Source organism: Thalassophryne amazonica, chromosome 11, assembly GCF_902500255.1.
Source record: "Thalassophryne amazonica chromosome 11, fThaAma1.1, whole genome shotgun sequence".
Taxonomy (NCBI): domain Eukaryota; kingdom Metazoa; phylum Chordata; class Actinopteri; order Batrachoidiformes; family Batrachoididae; genus Thalassophryne; species Thalassophryne amazonica.
Window position 1 is genome coordinate 42717453 of NC_047113.1, and position 21780 is coordinate 42739232.

General features: G+C 40.5%; 1 long non-coding RNA gene across 1 annotated transcript; it reads right to left on the reverse strand.

Annotated features, from left to right (window-relative positions):
- Window positions 1–694: 694 nt before the first annotated feature.
- LOC117519613 lies at window positions 695–16870 on the reverse strand. Its single transcript, XR_004563373.1, has 3 exons — window positions 16663–16870; window positions 12521–12528; window positions 695–705 (listed from the first exon to the last, which is right to left on the reverse strand). It is a non-coding gene; the product is annotated as an uncharacterized LOC117519613 (long non-coding RNA).
- Between the last annotated feature and the right edge of the window lie 4910 nt (window positions 16871–21780).

A 21780-nucleotide genomic window follows, 5' to 3' on the forward strand; every position in this document is an offset into this window, starting at 1 on the left:
TGTTCACCTCTTCTGGGATAGTCACACGACGGTCCCACATCACCACAGCGTTCACTTTGGAAATGATCTGGTCATTTCAGCATGTTGATGGCCGACTGGAGTGTGGCTTGCTCTCCACCATTGTGCAGACGTCTTTAAACCGGTTCTACCGCTCCTTAATCTGTGTGATGCCCATAGGATCGTCACTGAAAGCCGTCTGAATCTTCTGAATAGTTTCCACCTGGCTGTCGCCCAGTTTCTGGCAAAATTTGATGCGGCGCTGCTCCAGTCGTTCCGTCTTTTTCCTTGAAATGAAAATCCGCCGAGCGCACAACACACGTCCCACACAAAGGCTGCTTACCAGCAAATGATGCAATCGACAGGCGTGAAAAAGTTCACGCATGTGCATGAAGGTTTGCTCATGCAAGCACACGTGATTCAAATCCATCAGGTTTTTGCAAAAAATAAAAAGGTCAGATACTTTTCTAACAGACCTCGTAAAATGTATGCGTGACAGATTAGATTACATTAGATTAGATTAGATAGAACTTTATTAATCCTTTGGGAAGAACTTTATTAATCCTTTGAGGTTCCAGCAGCATTGTATAGCAGCACACAGGGTAAGAAGTACACAGAGTATCAAATGTGAAAGTAAAAAAAAAACAAAAAAAAACAAAATGCAAATATAAATATGAATACACAAATGTATCAATGCCAGAAATACTGCTTGCTACTGGTTTACTGGCTACTAGTGTTCCTCTCATTCCCGTCCTCTGTCTTCCTGTTACTCCTCCTCCCCCTGAGGTTGTACAGTCTGATGGTCCTGCACTTGGGAATGAGCAGTCTGTGGCTCCGCTGGTTGCTGATGATGGTGTGCAGAGGGTGACTGCACACAGCACATTTCGATTAGTCATTAAGAAATAGCATGGTTCCATTTGGAACGGTGGCTTAGTGTTTGGTATTGTTACCTTAGAGACTGAAGGTCCAGGGATCGTTTTCCACCTGGGCCTTTCTGTGTGGAGTTTGCATCTTCTCCAAGTCTTCTTCTTCATCATCTTCTCTCATGTTTATGTGGGTTCCCTCAGGGCACTACAGCGTCATGCAGTTGCACTTCCAAAGACATGCAGTTTGAGTCAATTGGTGACTTTAAATTGAATGCAGGTGTCCATGTGTGCATGTGTTTGTCCATCAATGTGTGGCCCTCTGACAGACTGTCATCCTGTCCATGGTGTACCCTGCCTCATGCCCTATGACTGCTGGGATAGGCTTCAGCCTCCCATGACCCTTGATGGTAGGAAGTGGGTATAGAAAGTGAATGAATGAATAAATTGTTCCATTTGGTAAAACTGTGCTCATAGAATATTGGGATCCCAATAATTCTGACTAGGATTGTAGGATGTTAAAAAAAATATTAGTTTATTAATGTGCAATTAATTTAAACATTTAAAAGAAATGCTTCTATTTTCAACTCAACATCCCTCATTAGAAAGTCTCAGGCACTGTTTTCTTATCTCTTGAATTATTTGACATTGGCAGCTTGTGATATATCAGCAGGCGATGTGGTAACTGGTCAGCATGAACAGAACTGTCTAATGGATGAAGGGCCACTGCGCTGTTCACATGACATCTAATCAGGCGGCAGGTGAGGCGTGCTCACTAAGCAGACAGAGAAGGGCCCTTCCACAAATTCATGTCACATGCAGAAAAGAATGTACTGAAATTGAACAAGGAGAAATAACCCTGATCTTGGAAAATAAACACAGTCTATGTCATTTGAGATGGTTGGAATAAAAAATATTAATTGGCCATGTAAAGTCAGCCTATGTAATATTCTTTGCTCCCACAAACAAAGTTTTGAATGAAAGGTTGGACTAATTACAACATTACTGATGGTAAGATGAGATATTTCATGTGGGGCGTGGCCGCCTACATCTCACATGTACATTTCCACTCCTTGGTTACAAGCATAGACTGTACAGTAGTGTTCAGAATAATAGTAGTGCTATGTGACTAAAAAGATTAATCCAGGTTTTGAGTATATTTCTTATTGTTACATGGGAAACAAGGTACCAGTACATTCAGTAGATTCTCACAAATCCAACAAGACCAAGCATTCATGATATGCACACTCTTAATGCTATGAAATTGGGCTAGTAAAAAAAAAGTAGAAAAGGGGGTGTTCACAATAATAGTAGCATCTGCTGTTGACGCTACAAACTCAAAACTATTATGTTCAAACTGCTTTTTTAGCAATCCTGTGAATCACTAAACTAGTATTCAGTTGTATAACCATAGTTTTTCATGATTTCTTCACATCTGCAAGGCATTAATTTTGTTGGTTTGGAACCAAGATTTTGCTTGTTTAATAGTGTGCTTGGGGTCATTGTCTTGTTGAAACACCCATTTCAAGGGCATGTCCTCTTCAGCATAAGACAACATGACCTCTTCAAGTATTTTGACATATCCAAACTGATCCATGATACCTGGTATGCGATATATAGGCCCAACACCATAGTAGGAGAAACATGCCCATATCATGATGCTTGCACCACCATGCTTCACTGTCTTCACTGTGAACTGTGGCTTAAATTCAGAGTTTGGGGGTCGTCTCACAAACTGTCTGTGGCCCTTGGACCCAAAAAGAACAATTTTACTCTCATCAGTCCACAAAATATTCCTCCATTTCTCTTTAGGCCAGTTGATGTGTTCTTTGGCAAATTGTAACCTCTTCTCCACGTCTTTTATTTGACAGAGGGACTTTGCGGGGGATTCTTGCAAATAAATTAGCTTCACACAGGCGTCTTCTAACTGTCACAGCACTTACAGGTAACTCCAGACTGTCTTTGATCATCCTGGAGCTGATCAATGGGTGAGCCTTTGCCATTCTGGTTATTCTTCTATCCATTTTGATGGTTGTTTTCCGTTTTCTTCCATGCGTCTCTGTTTTTTTTTGTCCAGTTTAAAGCATTGGAGATCATTGTAGATGAACAGCCTATAATTTTTTGCACCTGCGTATTAGTTTCCCCCTCTCCAATCAACTTTTTAATTAAACTACGCTGTTCTTCTGAACAATGTCTTGAACGTCTAATTTTCCTCAGGTTTTCAAAGAGAAAAGCATGTTCAACAGGTGCTTTTTTCTACTAATAGCCCAATTTCATAGCCTTAAGCGTGTCCATATCATGAATGCTTGGTCTTGTTGGATTTGTGAGAATCTACTGAATCTACTGGTACCTTGTTTCCCATGTAACAATAAGAAATATACTCAAAACCTGGATTAATCTTTTTAGTCACATAGCACTACTATTATTCTGAACACTGCTGAATATATAAAATGGACGGACTCTCCATGATGTCACACGCAGGCTTTCTGAAGAGCTGGTTTGAAGCTAAAGTGTGGTTGTCACCATCTTGGCCATGATTGGCTCTGCCTAACACCTAGCCAAGCCATAAGTGAGTAACGACGTAGGGCATAGGTAAGACAGGCATGACCATGGAGGGACAAATGAAGCCTGAACACATTTATCTATCACAATATTGCCAAGCTAGCTAAGGTTAACAAGCTCTGTAGCCTAGGTTTGGGTGATTAACACATGACACATAATTGAGTCAACAGTGATTCTAATAACAGCTAGCTTGGGTGGGGGTATTAAAAACTATGACTGGTATTTAACACCAATGATGAGGCCAATTTTACCCGAGGTTAATGATTTTAAGTTTTTCATTCAGATTTGTATCAAACACGGCATACATGTGAAAGTGGGTTCAGGAGTTTATTGGCAAGGTCAAACTGGCCAAAGGTCAATCATTGTGGCCAAGGTCCTGTCTGCCTGTCTGTTTGTTGACTGTCTCCTCTCAGGTCCTTCTGCTAATTTCTACCAACCTGGATATGTCAATTGACTCGTGAAACTTGTGAGAGTTTGCTTCAGATTTGAACTGAACACGTCATTTGGTGGTTGGCTCTCACTGCGGTATTGTATCACTTCCTGTTCCGGAGCACAGCGGTGTTTTGCTGTATCTGTTAGCTGTTTAATCTGCGCAGTTAGATTGATCTAGTTAACTAGATAACGATTTGTTTCACAGTGTAATATTCACGTGCCTTAACTAAAGCACTCCCTCTGCTGAATCACCTCTAAATTTTTTACACATTATTCACTTTGTGTGTTTTTAGGAATCCGCTAGCTTAGCGCAGCTACTAGCTCTTAGCCGATTTAGCATGGTGGCTTCTCCTGTCTCTCCTGCACTTTTCTGCTCTGGGTGTGAAATGTTTAGTTATTCCTCGGCCTCCTTAGCAGTAATGGTACTTTTATAAGTGTAGCTTATTCGTAGCTTTGGAGGCCAGGCTGGGCGAATTGGAGACTCGGCTCCGCACGTGGAAAATTCTACAGCTAGCCAGGCCCTGTAGTCGGTGCGGACCAAGGTAGCTTAGCCGCCGTTAGTTTCCCTCTGGCAGATCCCGAGCAGCCGGGAAAGCAGGCCGACTGGGTGACTGTGAGGAGGAAGCTTAGTCCTAAACAGAAGCCCCGTGTACACCGCCAACCCGTTCACATTTCTAACCGTTTTTCCCAACTCGATGACACACCCGCCAAGGATCAAACTCTGGTTATTGGCGACTCTGTTTTGAGAAATGTGAAGTTAGCGACACCAGCAACCATAGTCAATTGTCTTCAGGGGGGCAGAGCAGGCGACATTGAAGGAAATTTGAAACTGCTGGCTAAGGCTAAGCGTAAATTTGGTAAGATTGTAATTCACGTCGGCAGTAATGACACCCGGTTACGCCATCGGAGGTCACTAAAATTAACATTGAATCGGTGTGTAACTTTGCAAAACAGTGTCGGACTCTGTAGTTTTCTCTGGGCCCCTCCCCAATCGGACCGGGAGTGACATGTTTAGCCGCATGTTCTTCTTGAATTGCCTGGCTGTCTGAGTGGTGTCCAAAAAATGAGGTGGGCTTCATAGATAATTGGCAAAGCTTCTGGGGGAAAACCTGGTCTTGTTAGGAGAGACGGCATCATCCCACTTTGGATGGAGCAGCTCTCATTTCTAGAAATCTGGCCAATTTTCTTGAATCCTCCAAACCATGACTATCCAGGGTTGGGACCAGGAAGCAGAGTTGTAGTCTTACACACCTCTCTGCAGCTTCTCTCCCCCTGCCATCCCCTCATACCCCATCCCCGTAGAGACGGGTGCCTGCTCCCAGACCACCAATAACCAGCAAAAATCTATTTAAGCATAAAAATTCAAAAAGAAAAATAATATAGCACCTTCAACTGCACCACAGACCTAAAACAGTTAAATGTGGTCTATTAAACATTAGGTCTCTCTCTTCTAAGTCCCTGTAGTAAATGATGTAATAATTGATCAAATATTGATTTATTCTGCCTTACAGAAACCTGGTTACAGCAGGATGAATATGTTAGTTTAAATGAGTCAACACCCCGAGTCACACTAACTGCGGAATGCTTGTAGCATGGGCCGAGGCGGAGGATTAGCAGCAATCTTCCATTCCAGCTTATTAATTAATCAAAAACCCAGACAGAGCTTTAATTCATTTGAAAGCTTGACTCTTAGTCTTGTCCATCCAAATTGGAAGTCCCAAAAAACAGTTTTATTTGTTATATCTATCGTCCACCTGGTCGTTACTGTGAGTTTCTCTGTGAATTTTCAGACCTTTTGTCTGACTTAGTGCTTAGCTCAGATAAGATAATTATAGTGGGCGATTTTATCATCCACACAGATGCTGAGAATGACAGCCTCAACACTGCATTTAATCTATTATTAGACTCAATGGCTTTGCTCAAAATGTAAATGAGTCCACCCACCACTTTAATCATATCTTAGATCTTGTTCTGACTTATGGTATGGAAATTGAAGACTTAACAGTATTCCCTGAAACTCCCTTCTGTCTGATCATTTCTTAATACATTTACATTTACTCTGATGGACTACCCAGCAGTGGGGAATAAGTTCATTACACTAGAAGTCTTTCAGAAAGCACTGTAACTAGGTTTAAGGATATGATTCCTTCTTTATGTTCTCTAATGCCATATACCAACACAGTGCAGAGTAGCTACCTAAACTCTGTAAGTGAGATAGAGTATCTCGTCAATAGTTTTACATCCTCATTGAAACAACTTTGGATGCTGTAGCTCCTCTGAAAAAGAGAGCTTTAAATCAGAAGTGCCTGACTCCGTGGCTATAACTCACAAACTGCAGCTTAAAGCAGATAACCCGTAAGTTGGAGAGGAAATGGCGTCTCACTAATTTAGAAGATCTTCACTTAGCCTAGAGAAAAGCGTCTGTTGCTCTATAAAAAAGCCCTCCATAAGTAGGACATCTTACTACTCATCACTAATTGAAGAAATAAGAACAACCCCAGGTTTCTTTTCAGCACTGTAGCCAGGCTGACAAAGAGTCAGAGCTCTACTGAGCCACGTATTCCTTTAACTTTAACTAGTAATGACTTCAGACTTTCTTTGCTAATAAAATTTTAACTATTAGAGAAAAAATTACTCATAACCATCCCAAAGACGTATCGTTATCTTTGGCTGCTTTCAGTGATGCCGGTATTTGGTTAGACACTTTCTCTCCGATTGTTCTGTCTGAGTTATTTTCATTAGTTACTTCATCCAAACCATCAACATGTCTATTAGACCCCATTCCTACCAGGCTGCTCAAGGAAGCCCTACCATTATTTAATGCTTCGATCTTAAATATGATCAATCTATCTTTATTAGTTGGCTATGTACCACAGGCTTTTAAGGTGGCAGTAATTAAACCATTACTTAAAAAGCCATCACTTGACCCAGCTATCTTAGCTAATTATAGGCCAATCTCCAACCTTCCTTTTCTCTCAAAAATTCTTGAAAGGGTAGTTGTAAAACAGCTAACTGATCATCTGCAGAGGAATGGTCTATTTGAAGAGTTTCAGTCAGGTTTTAGAATTCATCATAGTACAGAAACAGCATTAGTGAAGGTTACAAATGATCTTCTTATGGCCTCAGACAGTGGACTCATCTCTGTGCTTGTTCTGTTACACCTCAGTGCTGCTTTTGATACTGTTGACCATAAAATTTTATTACAGAGATTAGAGCATGCCATAGGTATTAAAGGCACTGCGCTGCGGTGGTTTGAATCATATTTATCTAATAGATTACAATTTGTTCATGTAAATGGGGAATCTTCTTCACAGACTAAGGTTAATTATGGAGTTCCACAAGGTTCTATGCTAGGACCAATTTTATTCACTTTATACATGCTTCCCTTAGGCAGTATTATTAGACGGCATTGCTTAAATTTTCATTGTTACGCAGATGATACCCAGCTTTATCTATCCATGAAGCCAGAGGACACACACCAATTAGCTAAACTGCAGGATTGTCTTACAGACATAAAGACATGGATGACCTCTAATTTCCTGCTTTTAAACTCAGATAAAACTGAAGTTATTGTACTTGGCCCCACAAATCTTAGAAACATGGTGTCTAACCAGATCCTTACTCTGGATGGCATTACCTTGACCTGTAGTAATACTGTGAGAAATCTTGGAGTCATTTTTGATCAGGATATGTCCTTCAATGCGCATATTAAACAAATATGTAGGACTGCTTTTTTGCATTTATGCAATATCTCTAAAATTAGAAAGGTCTTGTCTCAGAGTAATGCTGAAAAACTAATTCATGCATTTATTTCCTCTAGGCTGGACTATTGTAATTCATTATTATCAGGTTGTCCTAAAAGGTCCCGGAAAAGCCTTCAGTTAATTCAAAATGCTGCAGCTAGAGTACTAACGGGGACTAGAAGGAGAGAGCATATCTCACCCATATTGGCCTCTCTTCATTGGCTTCCTGTTAATTCTAGAATAGAATTTAAAATTCTTCTTCTTACTTATAAGGTTTTGAATAATCAGGTCCCATCTTATCTTAGGGACCTCATAGTACCATATCACCCCAATAGAGCGCTTCGCTCTCAGACTGCAGGCTTACTTGTAGTTCCTAGGGTTTGTAAGAGTAGAATGGGAGACAGAGCCTTCAGCTTTCAGGCTCCTCTCCTGTGGAACCAGCTCCCAATTCAGATCAGGCAGACAGACACCCTCTCTACTTTTAAGATTAGGCTTAAAACTTTCCTTTTTGCTAAAGCTTATAGTTAGGGCTGGATCAGGTGACCCTGAACCATCCCTTAGTTATGCTGCTATAGACTTAGACTGCTGGGGGGTTCCCACGATGCACTGAGTGTTTCTTTCTCTTTTTGCTCTGTATGCACCACTCTGCATTTAATCATTAGTGATTGATCTCTGCTCCCCTCCACAGCATGTCTTTTTCCTGGTTCCCTCCCTCAGCCCCAACCAGTCCCAGCAGAAGACTGCCCCTCCCTGAGCCTGGTTCTAGTGGAGGTTTCTTCCTCTTAAAAGGGAGTTTTTCCTTCCCACTGTCGCCAAGTGCTTGCTCACAGGGGGTCGTTTTGACCGTTGGGGTTTTTACGTAATTATTGTATGGCCTTGCCTTACAATATAAAGCCCCTTGGGGCAACTGTTTGTTGTGATTTGGCGCTATATAAATAAAATTGATTGATTGATTGATTGATTGATTGATTGACTCCAAAACTCTCCTAAAATAATTCATATTGTCAAAGTTAATCAAAGTATATTCTCAACCCAATTTGGACCAAAGGTGGCACACAGTTAGGTGGATTCCAGAACTGGCCTGGCAAGGTGAGCCATAGGTAAAACATTTGGCTGATGGTCACGGTCATTGCGAACAAATGCCCTTGCTGTCTTCATGGCCACCGATAGTATTACCCTATTACAAATAATTTGACAATCTTACTAAATTAGAAAGTGAGTTATTATTTGGAGTACTTTGACATTAAACTGGGAAGCATGGTGGCTGTGTGGTTAGTGCTGTTGCCTCAGAGTGAGACAGTCTCAGGATTACTTCCCACCTGGGGAGTTTGCATGCTCTCTCTGTATTTGGGTGGTTTCACTCCGGGTGCTCCAGCTTCCTCCCACTTCCATAGACATGCGGCTTATGTGAACTGAATGAAAGTGTGAATGTGAATGTGTCTGTCCATGTGCATCAGCCCTGCAAAAGAGTAGTGGTCTATCCAGGTCGTATCCTGCCTCTCGCCCAATGACTGCTGTGATAGGCTCCAGCACCCCGATAATCCTGAACTGGAATCAATATTTTCAGAAAATAGATGAATATTAATGTTTAGTATTCAGTATTCTTATTTCTTGGAGAGTGTTTTTGATCTTGAAAGCTCTTATAAAAAAGCGCGTTACACATCAATGTCTTGCATTCACCCCGATGTGAGGCTGCTGCCATGCAAGGCGCCCACTACACAACGGGAGCAACTAGAGGATTAAGGACCTTGCCCAAGGGCCCTTACTGATTTTCGATCAGGCTGGGAATTGAACCGAGGATCCTCTGGTCTCAAGCCCAACACTTGAACCACTAAACCATCACTTACCCTTTCTTCAAAAAATTAGAACAAATAGATGATTTTGTCACACCATGTTTTTATAATTGCACCCAGATATCACCCAGCTCCAAATGCAAATACAAAACACATTAAATCAACTTAAGTCGTATTTGTAATTAAATACAGAAAATAATTAGGGAAAGTTTTGTTCCTGGCCAACCAATCAATAATTGTCATAATTTTTGGGTATGTAAAAAAAATCTGGGACCAGAATTAAAGTGCTGTAATTCCCACATTGTTTATTAAATATACATTTCAAGATTAAACATTCATTACTTATGCTCCAGCAGCTAAAACAACCGAGAATTTACAATTTTCCAAATATTTATGGCCCAGGCTCCTTGCGGCATACGAATGAAGCACTCAGTGTTGCATAAATGGAGCTCAAACTAGCGTGTAAAGAGTGCATGTTATCAGGCTGTGTCGCTGATGGATTCGGCGTCCACTCCCTGGAGCAACGGGTGTTCTGATGGCTGGCAGACAGGCAGACAACAGCGAGGAGGTGGCGATTCAGAAATTGACTGAAAATCAGAGATGCTTGCAGGAAGGAGCAGTTTGATCTAACCAGACTGCAGTGCAAAGGGGGTTGAAGCGATCGAAAGAGAGATAGATGTGCCGGGACAAACAGAGAGATACAGGGAAACAGAAGGAGGGACGCTGTTTGTCAGACGTAAGAGAGCATCAGCCTGGAGGTGACAGCAACTTCAACGAGATGGTTTTCCACTGAATGTAATGGAGATTGGGCCTTGTCTCACAAAAAGCAATTCATGAGCAAGTCTGCAGAAGCCTGAAAGACACAAAGCCAGAAACATTGTTTTTGTTTGTTTTTTTTGTTTTTTTTTTTTATCAGATTGTGCGGCATCAGGCCTGAACATTGGTGGATGAATGCACAGGCTGGACTGGGTAGAAGTGCAGGAGCCTCAAAGTCATACAGATCCACATATATTTCATTGCAAAAAGTACAGTGATGATTTTCAGCAAGAACGAGGAATCAGTGATGCTGCACTGCAAAAAACAGAACTGCTCTTTTTATTAATGTGGTGCACCAAAATTCAGCAGATGAAACAGGGGTTTTCTTCATTATATATTATTTTAAAGTGGTGAGTTATAAGATGGTAGCATTTGTTGTTTTGGAGTTATTGTCAGCAGAATTTGGCAGGGGTGGACGAATTTATTCACCCACTCAATCAAATATTTTTGCAATCCAGTCCCTATGGTGTTATGATTAGACTAGGAATGTTGTCCAAAGGCTACTTTAACCCACATCAGTGTCTGTAGTTTTTTTTTTTCATTTATATAGCACCAAATCACAACAATGTTGCCTCAAGGCGCTTCACACAAGTAAGGTCTAACCATACCAACCCCCAGAGCAAGCACGCAGGCGACAGTGGTAAGGAAAAACTCCCTCTGATGATTTGAGGAAGAAACCTCAAGCAGACCAGACTCAGAGGGGTGACCACTGCTTGGGCCATGCTACCAACACAATTTTACAAAACAATTTACAAAGCGAATATACAGGTGCACAGGACAGGAGGGTTACAGACATAGACACCACGCCCATCTCTGGATGGAGCTGCACCTCAAACAGAGAGAAAAAAACAAACAGGCATCAGAAAGACAACAAATCTGTATACATAAAGGGCTATGTCTGTCTGTCTGTTTGTCCGGGATAAACTCCCAAACTATAATATGTAGCTCTAAAAACTATATATATTCTGAATCCCCATGACATGGGGAACAAACTGGTACCATTTTTTAAAGGTTTAACTGAAAATTACCCCCAAAATAGCCATTTATGTAAGACCATACAGTGTTGTACCATGTGTTTTTCATGCTGCCACTTCTGTCTGTCTGTCTGTTTGTCCGGGATAAACTCTGTCAGGAAAGATGACTTTAAGCTTGCTTTCAGCTTGTTTTCATCTTGGAATATAATACGTGCCATGGGATTAATATACATGCTGGTGGATTAAACTGCACAGTGTTTGGTACCTTACAGAAGTAAGTGAGGTCATACCGGACTTTTCCATTGTAAATGGGGAGGCCCACTGAATGAACTCGGTGGTGAAGACGAGGGAATATGTCTAAGAATGATTCTAACATGACAAGTATGATCAAATGGAGTATTAATGTGTTAACATTAAGAGTTGATTAGAAAAGTATGTTACAAATAAGTGAAATGAATGATTATATGAGTTGTTTTTGATAAAGAGTGCAGAGTCAGAGAAAAAAGAGGAAGTGAAGAAGATGTTGCAAGCAGGGCAAGAAGAGCTGATGTTAAACAACTGATCAAATGATTAAGATGTTGGTAAAATATGAAATGAATGATAAGGAATGAAAATGTTTGTATATGATCATATGAATTGTTTTTATGTGAAAGAAAGTTGTAATGAAACAATTGAATATGATTGATGTGATTCTAAAGAAATGATTTAAAAGAATGAATTCTCAGAAAAGCTGAAGTGTTAACAGAAAAGAGGAACTTGAGAAATAAGTTACTGGTAAGGGCTGCGGGGATTTCCAGTAAAGTGGAAGGAGAAGGGAGGAGGTTTTGAGTCAACAGCGTCCCCATGGTAACCAAGATCATCTGAGGACAACAAGAGTCAAGCACATATATAAACTGTGAAACACCAGAAAACGGGGTTATTCTTCCAGGGAGAGGTGCTGTTGCCACTACTCCCCTGCTACGAGGAAATCACAAGACTTGACCATCTTGTGAGCATCAATTGGAATCGTGGAGTGAGAGGATTGGAGCCATAAAAGATCATTTGAGAGAGTTTTCAACTCCCACTCAGGCCGTCCAGTCACGGAGTAGCAGAACAACGGAGAGTAACCACTGGCCTTAAGTCTGAGTGGGGAATGTTCAACGATTTCTCTCTCAAAGAACATCATCGCATACCAGAATGGATTAGATCAACTTTTGGTTGATTGAAGACGGAATAAATTCTTATGTGGATTAACTTCCTGAAGGATTATAACATCACACAAGGATTGTGGTCAGCTAACAATTAACAGCTGATGAAGAGGAAATCAAGTTCATCGAGCTGGGGACCCTAACCTCAAAAACCTCCTTCCCTCACTCCTAGAAAAAAATGTTAAGAAGTCAATCCAGTCCCAGTCAAAGTAAGATCAGTTAGAATTATTGAATTAAAAACAAAAATCTCTGCCAATCATTATTCTAATTATACTTGAATTACTGTTGTGAGATTATCACCATATAATCTATGTGGATTATGTTATTGGCACTTGCAAAACCTGCAATAAATTTCCAAGCATGCAGTTAAAGTGTTACGGCTTGGACATTGGATTATTGATGCTTCTTAAGGTGTAAAAGTTAAAGTTTATTGGGTGTACAACATCAAGAAGGCTCTAAAAGGTTAGTCTGATTTTTTAATGAAAATAACACATCCTGGGGACTCGCTGTACGAGTCACTAAATTCAAAATCTAGCAACATTCCAAGAGCCCTGATCCATAAGAGGAGAGCTGCCGTTAATGGGCGTGGCCGGTTTGTATCCTGGTTCCTGAGAAGGTTATTCGACCAGGGTGCGAGATCAGCGTCAGCGGGGTGCACGTCCGGATGGAGGCAGTGAGCGGCTAGACGAATCTCCTCGCCACCAGCTTGAACAGCCTTTGTTCAGCCCTGCGGGGTAATACCCGTGGAGACACGAAGGTCGGACCCCAGAGACGGAGAGCTGGTTTTGTACACAAACACACTCATTGGAGGGTGAGCGTGTGCAGTGTATCTAAAAAGCGGGATCTGACAACTCCCAAACAATAATATGTAGCCCTAAACCTATATATATATTCTGAATCCTCATGACATGGGGAACAAACTGGTACCATTTTTTAAAAGCTGAACTGAAAATTACCCCCAAAGTAGCCGGCTGTGGGTATGACCAGGCAGATTCAAATTTCCAGTATATATGTTGGCCATCTCTGTTTATTTAATCCCTTTCTACAGCACACTCAGCACAGCACAGCCACAGCACACTCAGCAAAACAACAACATACTTAGGCTGAGGCTGTGGGTATGACCAGGCAGATTCAAATTTCCAGCCCTGTATATGTGTTGGCCATCTCTGTTTATTTAATCCCTTTCTTCAGCTACTATATGTTCTCAATTGTTAAGCACCTGACTGTCCTATACAACCCAGTTTGCCTTCTTGTCTGAATACATTCATTTTATGTTTGTAAAATTGCAATGTAAAAACAGTGAAATACACCACTACCTTAATTTTGATTCATTGATATTTACATTTACTGTTACCTACCTTTTGTGTGTAATTTTGATTGCAAAATGTTCAAACTTGTCCTGTAATGCTTCCAACGGAGGTGTTTTGCTGTGGCGCGCACGATGAGCGGCTGGGTGGCGACGCGCGAATCCGTCCGCACGTCTTTCATTACAAAATCTCCTTTAACAGTGGAATGTCCGGATAAACTGCTGATCCCGAGCTCTTCTGAAACTTCTCTGTTCTCTCATGACGTCCTGGGTCAACAGAGGCTTAAATTTGGAAGTTTTCAGCTCGAAACAGGCTGACAACGGCGGCTCGGGGCGCGGCGCGCCGTCCGGCTCCGTGGGCAGTCCTTAAAGCGACAGCAACACTCCATAATCTCTCATTAGCCCTTAAAATTTTCACTGAAAACCGTCTGAATTTCTCGAATGGTGTCCACTCGAATGTGCCTTACAGTTTCAGAAAAATTTTGATCAAGCAAAGCGCCAGTCTCTCAGGAAGAGTCAGACAAAGGAATTCCGATGAGGGGGGTGGACCAGTGCTAACCGACAGGCGTGAAAAAACTCACGCATGCGCACGAGGGTTCAAGCTTGTCTGATGTAATCACACGTGATTCAAATCCATATAGTTTTTGAAAATAAAAGGTCGGTTTCTTTTCTAATAGACTTCGTAGTTCTGTTGGACAAACTTTAGCCCATTAACTATTATAAGACATCAGCATTACAAAAACAAATGTTGGGCAATTGTTTTGATTAAAATGATTGGCATTTGGCTTATGTCTAAAACAGGTTAACCCGGGCAGCGACAGGTACCCCAGCTAGTACAATATAATTTGTCAGCCTTTACCAAAAAGAAAAGCAGAAGAAATACTAAGGTGATTGCTGGCCACTAGCCCTAAACCCCTAAGTTTTACCTGAGGAGACATTTGCTATTGTGACGATAAGGGAGCTGAGCCAAAAGGTGAAGCTCTTGATCTACTGGTCAGTCTTTTTTCCTACTCTCACCTATGGTCATGAAGGTTGGGTCATGACCGAAAGAACTAGATCACGGGTACAAGCAGCTGAAATGGGCTTCCTCAGGAGGGTGGCTGATGTTTCCCTTAGAGACAGGGTGAGAAATTCGGTCATCCGTGGGAAGCTCGGAGTAGAGTCGCTGCTCCTTCGCATTGAAAGGAGCCATCTGAGATGGTTCGGGCATCTGGTAAGGATGACCCCTGGGTGCCTTCCTATGGAGGTGTTCCAGGCACGTCCATCTGGGAGGAGACCCCGGGGAAGACCCAGGACTAGCTGGAGAGATTATATCTCCACACTGGTCTGGGAACGCCTCGGGATCCCCCCAGTCAGAGGTGGTCAATGTGGAAAGGGAAGTCTTGGGTCCCCTGCTGGAGCTGGTCCCCCACAGGAGCAGACAGGAACCATGTAAGACCCACATGCTTTATTAATTACTCTTCCCACTGAGGTCATTAATTACAGGTGCAGTAGTTGGTATGATATTGCAGATTTGTTGTAAGGTTGCAGTAAACTTCACATTAAAAAAGTTAATTGAGTCAGCAGTGAATATCTCATGAATTAATCCTTTAAATCAACCTCAAAAGCATTCGAGCCCATAAGGCACAACAGACTGCTGGAAAAATAAGATGCATTTGTAATGAACTAGCAGCATATGCATTTAGTACCATCTGTGGTGGCTGAAGTGATTAATCTAGTTTTAATGCAAAGATTATCGTCGTGCACCTTAAGACTGTGTGGCAGTTTGCCAGTAAATCCTGATGAGGGTTACCACTGGTCTCATTCCAAATTGTTGTTTGGCTGAAAATCCAACAAATATGGCTGGCCGATCTGTAGAGGATGTAATGTTGCTTCCAGGGAAATGAACACACTCGTGCACAAACCTCTCAAGCATGCTCTCCGTATCACAGGCTTGATTTTTTTTTTTTGATCTTTGTGCCAATTTCCTAAGGTTTTGTTGTGAAAACGCACGTTGTATGAGATCTCACTCGAGCAGAAGACCATAGTAAACTCTCCAGAAAACTGCAGTAAACAGGTTTCGCTGCACATAACCAGGCATAGTCTTTGAAATGAGAGGGACGTCAAATAAATAAAACTGTGTACGTTAAAAGTCACATAGATTTGTTTCCAAGATATAAATAAACAGAACTGAGTGTGATGTGTTCATTGCACATACATTAGTGTTCTACATACAGTTAGATCCAGATATATTTGGACACTGACAAAGGTTTTTTTTGTTGTTGTTGTTTAGCTGTCCCACAATAATAATGAATTTTTTTTTTAAATAACTGAAATACAACCACAAGTTTTTTTTTGTTTTTTTTTTTATCAGCGCCATTTAATCAATATTAATCTGAGTGCTTTTTTCCTTTGTCCACTGCAAAGCTGTTCAATTATACCTGTTCATAGTATACTGTGTTTACTCAATTAAATGCCCCCACCATATTAAACACCACCCCTGATTTTTTTCAACACATTGCATGCAGTGAAACTGCAAATTCCTGAGAGCACAGAGAACAGAGTCAAAACAAAATAGCCCTACCTCATTGCCACGTAATCTTATCAAGTCTGTTCTGGTTTCCATGTTGCTTATGCAGCTGCAGTGTCTCATATTTCAGACTCTTCCCTGTCACATGAACGCCTGCCATTCTACTCTCCTAGAGTATCACCTAGAGTATCTGCAACCTGACCACTAGGTGACACTAAATCATACACAATGTAGCTGTAACATCACAGTAAAATGCGACAATGTGTTCGAAGAGATTAGATTAGATTAGATTAGACAGAACTTTATTGATCCATTGGGAAGACTCCCTCAAGGAAATTGAGGTTCCAGCAGCATTGTATAGCAGCACACAGGCTAAGAAGCACACAGACTATCAAAAGTGAAAGTAAAAAGAAAAACAGTTTGCAAATATAAATATAAATACAAATACACAACATAAATACCAGACATACTAATCAACACTTGTTTACTGGCTACTGCTGCTCCTCTCATTCCCGTCCTCTGTCTTCTTGTTACTCCTCCTCTCCCTGAGTGAGGAGTTGTACAGTCTGTTGTCCTGAGGGACAAAGGAGTTTTTCAGTCTGTTGGTCCTGCACTTGGGAAGGAGCAGTCTGTGGCTGAAGAGGCTCCTCTGGTTGCTGATGATGGTGTGCAGAGAATGACTGACATCGTCCATGTCTAGCAGTTTGTCCAATAATTGCAGAAAGCTAAAATAAATTGGCATTGATCTTGAAATATGTATGGGCCCACCTATACAACTCTCCACACACACACACACACACACACACACACACACACACACACACACACACACACACACACACCACACACACACACACACACACACACACACCGCTGGATACAGATAATACTTTTACCTCCAGGTTTTATCTCAAGTCCCAGTGAAATAACTAATTTTCAAACAGAATGTCTCAGTTTGGTCTGAACGGTGTTTAGCAGACTGAGTAATGAGTGTTGCTGCTGTGGCTGGTGAAAATGATCAGATCCATCCTGGGATTTCTACCCTTTAAACAGATTCATTTCAGCACAGTCCTTGTTTAACCTTCAGTCTCTTTTCATCAGCGTTGCCTCCGTCCCACCATGTAAATTCTTACACATTCAGGCTGGAGGTCGCCTGCCTGTGCAGTCTGCTATTAACACCTATGAAAGAACTCAAGGACAAAGGCAGAAGAAACAGAGGCCTTGCACACATTTTAATAATCAGCTCAAGCGTAGCGTGTGCGTGCTCGAAGAATGTGTGGTGTGAAATCAGGGCCAAACTGATTAAACTGATCTCACCTTTGAAATGGGCCACAGTCATTGTTGTGGTTGTTGCACGCTGTGAAAACAGAACCCTGTGTCATTAGTGGCACCTAATTTGATCATGTGTGTTGTTCTGAGTTAACACATGCTTCATAGAGACAGAGGATGTTGTGGCTTTGTGATGGAATATTGATCTGAATTGTAATGGGTGGACTTTTTTTTCTAGCTTTATGCAATGTTTTAAAAGTGTCACTCGTACATTTTATGCTGCTCATTTATTCTATTTTGTATATATATCTTTTATTATTATTTTACTGTTTTCTTTTGTATATCATCATCCGAAGAACTACTAAACTGTACACAGTATGACTTTGCCTGGCAATGTGTTACAGTGACATTAAAGAGCTATTCATCTAAATAATACAGTTGTGCTCAAACGTTTACATACCCTGGCAGAAATGTATAGTTTTTTGGCCATTTTTGAGAGAATATGAATGATAACACAAAAACGTTTTTTTTTTTCACTCATGGTTAGTGGTTGTGTGAAGCATTTATTGTCACAACTCTTTTTAAATCATAATGGCAACAGAAACTACCCAAATGACCCTGATCAAAAGTTTACATTCACCTGTTCTTCATACTGTGTGTTGCCCCCTTAACATCACTGACAGCTTGGAGTCTTTTTGTGGTAGTTTTGGATGAGACTCTATGATGGTAGAGCTGCCACTGATCATGTCTTGGACTTTATTACATTAATTATGACGAAATACAAACAGTATGACACTCATATTCAGTGTCAGCTTTACTATCAGAGCTGAGGAAGCTGCAACTCTGCACATTACCGCGGTAACATACAGTCCAGACTTGGCACTTTTCCATAAAATGAAGAAAGACCTTTGTGGAAATCACTACAACCTCCAATGATGATGGCAGTCAGGAGCTGGTTGCAGAAAACAGAAGGTGGAGTTCTTCCTTAACAACTTCACTAAACATGTTCATCACTGGTGGAAATGTATTCAGTTATCTGGTGACAATGTTGAAAAATAAAGGTATATAATTAAAGTGCAAATTCTAAGGAAAATTTGCGTTTCATTCCTTAAAGCGCCGTCTTATCTGGCCGATCTGGTGGAACCCTACATCCCGGCCTGGTTGCTTTGTGGTCGCAGGATGCGGGACTTCTCTGTGTTCCCTGGGTGAAGAAGAAGTCAGCAGGTCAAAGAGCGTTTTCTTGTCGTGCACCCGCTGTGTGGAATGGTCTTCCTACGATCGTGAGGCAGTCGGAGTCAAGACTTAAAACCCATTTTTATTCTCTTTTTATGAATATTTTTTTATCTGTTTTATTCTTTTACTTCTGTTTTTAATTATGTATTGATTTTTTATTTTATTAATTTATTTTAATTTTTTATGTTGAACTTTTCTGTGTGAGGCACCTTGAGACAGCTTTTGTTGTGATTTGGCGCTATATATATATATATACTGAATTCAGTATACCTCCTTATTTACTGCACTCATACTGTGAAGAGGTACGTAAATCCTTCTAGAGGTACAGACTTAATATTTCTATCCAAGCATGATGTGTTTTTCAGTAATTTCACTCATTTTCGGTCTCAAAACTAAAGTGTGTATCCACAGCAAACATTCTTTGGTGAAATAATAAAAAGCTTTCCATTTTGTCATCCTCTTCACAAACACAATCAGAATCAAATAACTTCCAGAACATATACTTCATCAGTTTATAATAATATCCAACTAATCTGAGGGCAACAGGTACAAATGAACCTTCTCTCCAAAATGGCCATGTCTGAAATTTGAACTCAGTTATGGCTTGGACATTATTACGACCCCAGACACACACTCTCCTGTAATTCTATTTGTTGGTAATAATTGACAGATTGGATCTATATTGATTACAAACTGACAGATACATATTTTTTTGGTAAATACATGTCAATGATAAATTGTAAGTTTAATAAAACAATTTTTCAAGTGGACACAGTGGCTGTGATTTGAGTCTTGTGTAAACCAGCTTTGATTAAATGCACTTCAGTGTGTTTGTCATCCTTTTGCTCAATCATTTTCATGGTTAAATGAAGCAATTTGTTTCTCAGAGCACAATCTGTTTGAGTTGATTATCCAAGCTGCTGATGTCCACCTCGATTAAAAATAGAAAAGCAGTCGAGCCGCCCACTTCTGCTGCCGATAGAAGTGCAGCGGGCTTTGTTTCCCACTCAGAGTTTGGGAATGACTGCACAAGGTGAATTTTGCGAAATAATGTGAGAAAACAGACACTTTAATTACCGTAATGAATCTTTCTGGAGAGCTATTGAAAGTCTGGCAGTCATGTGGCTCAGCGAGAGCTCATTGCGGCTTCTACTGCCACGGTCATTCATCACTAGCGCAACAATACAGTGCCCGGGCCGAGGATTATGATAAAAGAAATAGATTTAGAGGGAGGGAGACAGTGAGACATACTGAATAGTTGGTGTCAAAACTAACAAGTCTCCATAATGAAAACTGTGCAAAACACTACAGCAACCACAGTAAGGATGTACAACTGGGTGTAGTGTGTTGAAGTGAAAGTGTTAGTTCATTCATCTATCTATCTATCTATCCATAGAAGACAGACGATGATGCTGTGACATAAAGGAATAGTTGAGAAACATCTGTAGGACAGAATAACAGAAAGATCTGTGTTAATAATAACAAAAATAACAAAGAAGAAGACGCATTTAATCACTTGAAATCATCCACAGTTTAACTAACTACAAATATCTTCAGAGATGAAATTAAATCCACATACTGCTATTACTACTATTCAATTCAATTTATTTACAGCATGCAAAAGTATAGCAAAACTTAGCCAAGGCACTTCACAAGGGTGAGGTCTATCCTTACCAACCTCCGTTAGTAAGCCCATAGGCAAAAGAGCCTTCCTCAGGCATTTCATTATTTATTTATTTATTTTTTGTAGGATGAAACCTCAAGCAGACCTGACTCAGACAGGTGACAATCTGCTCTAGCCATATGACCAATAATCAAAATTCAAATAAAGCACAACAAAGAATTTTCAAAGATGACAGAGATGGTGGAACTCAGCATCCAGGTACTTATTAAATCCAGTGGTTACCATGACCAAATCAACCCAATCAATCAATAGTTTAGTTCCAAAAAAAAAAAAAAAAAGTGCAGAGAAGCACTGACCATGTGATCTGGCTTCTAGGACTGTCTATGAGTGATGAATTGTCAAGGGGGAAGATGGAACCTACAGCTGAGAAGTTGTAGTTTCATGAAGTGGTTGAATGAAGTCTCTATAACATTCCATCACTGAGTTCATTATGGAAATATGATAAAAATGTGACCATGATGTGCTGGTGTATCCTCCATGCTTTGTTAATAGCCATGATGATTTTGGAAGCTTGAAAGTTCAAGAAACAAAATGAAAATGTCCTTCACTGTTTGACTTCATGTATTCAAAACATGCTGGTGATTTCAATTAGTATCTAATTCAGTTATATGACTAAACTTTGAATTTTGTTGAAGCCATTTATATCTTGATGCTTTTGCAATATATATGCAAATTTATATTCTCACACATTTCTACAAGTATATTAAGGGTGCCAGCTCCTTCTAATGGCCAATGAATTATACATTTAGATTATTTATTTCAGCAAAAAAGCAAACAAAAAATGTTCCCCTTGTTCATAAAAGCTTTTTTTCCCACCGTTTTGCACTGAGTGATGCTTTTTGCAGCTTTACATTTTCAGTATAAGATCAAATGTGCACCAGTTTTACATTCTAATGCTACACTTTTGTTATTTAGCTTTTCTTGACAAATGCTTTTGTGAGCAGATGCACACTGGAAATATAATCATCAAACACATTTTCACTCCTATACAATTTGTAGTGGAGAACTGAAGCATTTTTATCTCTCGTTGCTGAAGCAACTCCTTGTCACAGTACATTTTGTAATGCAAACAAAATGAAAAAGAAAACTTTCTTATCTTGATCTTTGAGTGGTTCCTGCTATATTTTGCATAAGGACACATGGATTCACAATTTGTTTTACACTATTTTACTTGTCAGATTTCTAAACATCTATAAGACTGGCAATAATAATAAAGGATGTAGCACGCTTCAATATGACGTCCTATCAAAACTTTCAGTTGCCGATTTCAGGCTTTGTGTGACCTTGTATAACTTGCACAGATCTGTACGTGCACCTCCTGTGTGTGCTGGCATTTCTGAGTTTGCAACAATATGTGCAGATGTTCTTTTGTGACTCACTTGTGTGGGCAAAACAAAATATAATTACTGCGA